Genomic DNA, 2,947 nt, shown 5'->3' with positions numbered 1-2,947 from the left:
AAGGCATCTTCTGAGGCCAGGACAATATGGCCCCATCCCTGAAGTGGCCTTCGCATCCGGAAAAGGTACGGTGCCCTTTTCTTCGAAGGCAGCTTAACAGGCAGAGGGCCGATGGATTCTGTTGTACAATGGAACAGCAGCTGAAAGCTCATGCCTCTCAAAAGTAGACTGGCATTTAATAGAGGGATGTGGAGAAGAAGGGGATGCTGAGATGAAGCCATATATACACAGCCAAGAAGAATGGACAGCTGAATTAAAAAACTGTCAACAATTTCCAGAATTTAAAATCCTGAATCATGACAGGACACTAGTGGAATTCAGGTGTTTCTGGTACGTGGACTGCTCTCACCCAATGTGAGGTTGAACTGTTGACCTTGTGTACATCCTACTTCACAAATGAGTCTGTCAGATACACTAAGCCTATAGGCTGAAGATGATGCCCCAACACTGCGGAGAAACCTCAGGTGACTGCCCAGGCAGCTGGCTGTTTCTGTCAACTCACAAAATTTTTTGGAAGTTGCTTGCATGCACTTCCTGTTTTTATTTTTGTTAGCTACTATTATTCCCTTCTTGGGTCTCTGAGGGAGTTGAAGATTAGTTAGTTATGGTTGAAGATTAGTTAGTTATAGTTGAAAATTAATTAGGATAGAAAGTACATTAGATAAATCTTGGATTTACCAAAATAGGATAGAAAATGGAATTATTTTCTCTGATTCGTCAAATACCTGTTTAGGTATTTATTACTTGTATATATTGTATATAGTTATTGTACTTTTGTATATAGTTTTTCTTTTGTTAGTCATAACCTTTTGCTTTTTTTCTTTTTATTAAAATAGAAAAGGGGAAATGTGGTGGTAATCTAATTGTATTGAAATATTATTCTGATTTGTACTGAAATATTAATTTGATTGTATGTTAATAAATAAAGTTGTCTGGGGGTCAGAGCTATTAGAGCCATAGCAAGAGTGTGGCGGTGGCAGCACACGCCTTTAATCCCATAAGATCTCTGTGTGTTCAGGGATACAGCCAGCATTGGAGACATATGCCTTTAAGACCTAGGGGGCTGTACATTCAGACAGTGACGAGGCAGTCATGTGTTTGGGTTTACAACCAATGAGAAGGCAGAACAACATACTTTAAAAATACGAACGGACAGGAAGTAGGTCTCTTTTCGCGAAGCTGGGACAGCAGGAGGAAGGGTGAGATTTTAGCTCTGAGCTCTGACTTCTCGGCTTTCTCTTTTACATTGTTTCTGTGTTTCTTATTTAATAAGACGGTTGGTTACATCTACAAACCATTCTTTTTTTTCTTAAAGTTACTACTTCTCAACATTGGTTTCAGCAACAAGAAAAGTAATTGAGATAGCAGTCTTAATGATTTATTCCTATTTTTGACTGTTAGTAATAATGAACATTTATGGAAGGCTTATTTCATGCTGGTTACTAAGGATAAGCCGTCTTCTTGGCATTAATTTGCTTAATTCCCTTGTGGCAGCATTCCTACTTTGCAGATCATGAAATAAAGTTTAAAATTCATTAATTAACTTGCCAAAGCCAGTGCAACAGTGAAGCGCTCAGGATATAGTACAAACCTTTTATGTTTGAGTACACACAACTATGAATTTCTGCCTTGGATAGCACTTGTCAGAAACGAATAACTTAGGGCTTCCTGTGCATAGTGAGCCACTATTTTCTTTCTTATACTTCTAATCAAAACGTGTCTTCTCTCCACCTGGGCTACACCAGGGTAACACCAGGGTAACTATCTCTCAAGTTTCAGACAGGAGAACAGTTGGGATCATAAGGACAGCTCTCAGATATTGTTCTCTGCTCACAATTACACTGTAATTTAGTTCTCAGTCAGATCAAAGACAGGCTATAATTTTGCTGTGTTTTCCCACTCTACTCCACAGTGGATTCCAAGAAAAAAGAAGACTTAATGTTTTTCTACTGAACTCTAGACCCCTACATTTCATCTGACAATCATAGATAATATCACACGCCTAACATAAATTCTGAATCAATTTGGCCTTGTGAGAAGAGGCGAACATTGTTATATGGCCCACTGATATTTTCTAGAAATCATTTTGCTTGAGGAAATTTGATAAGGATAACAAATATAATTGGCTTGGCTGACATTTTTGCATTTCTGTGTTCCACCCTCTGCTCCTACCACCCCTGGCCAAAGCAGCATTAGACAGTGAGAAAATATATTTTTTTTCTGTTGCCAGGTATACAGCCTATACCATTCAAATTTCTTTATGATAAATGAGCTCACAACTAGGCTCTTCTGATTTGTGGTAGATTTAATTAATAAAGCTCCTTTTCTGTACTTGTATCTACTGACCCTGTGGTGATATTTTATTTGTGCAGCCCAATAAAGTTTATCTGAGGATCAGAGAAAAAAGCCACCCACTATATTAAATATGGAAGTTAAGCAATGGTAGCACATTGCCTAGGATTATCAGTCGGGAGGCAGGGATCTGTCTGGATCTCTGTGAATTTAAGGCCACACTGGGAACAGAGCCAGGTGAGGTGGCACATGCCTTAAATTCAAACACTAGTTAACCATAAAGGTTTAGAGGTAGTTGGACAGAGGGAGCAAATGAGATAGAGAACAGAAAGGCATATAGGCATGGGTATAGAGGAAGTAGGTCTCTCTTTTGGAAGCTGAGGGTCAGTAAGGCGAGGCTGGCTTGTGGCTTTTCCTATTTCTCTGATCTCTCAGGTTTTAACCCCAATATCTGGCTCCGGTTTTTTTTTTATTTATTTAATAAGACCATTTGGCAATTTGTCTAAACGACCCCACTTTCAGGTTAGATTATTTTGTTCTCTGACTATCTAGGTAGATGGCATGGAAAACAATGATGAATAAACCACAGTCTAAATGCCTGATTTTTTTTATTACTAGACATAGGTTTCATGGTATAAGTCATAATACTGTGTGC

This window comes from Peromyscus maniculatus, chromosome 1, assembly GCF_049852395.1.
Source record: "Peromyscus maniculatus bairdii isolate BWxNUB_F1_BW_parent chromosome 1, HU_Pman_BW_mat_3.1, whole genome shotgun sequence".
NCBI classification, from domain to species: Eukaryota; Metazoa; Chordata; class Mammalia; order Rodentia; family Cricetidae; genus Peromyscus; species Peromyscus maniculatus.
This window is presented reverse-complemented; position numbering follows the sequence as displayed.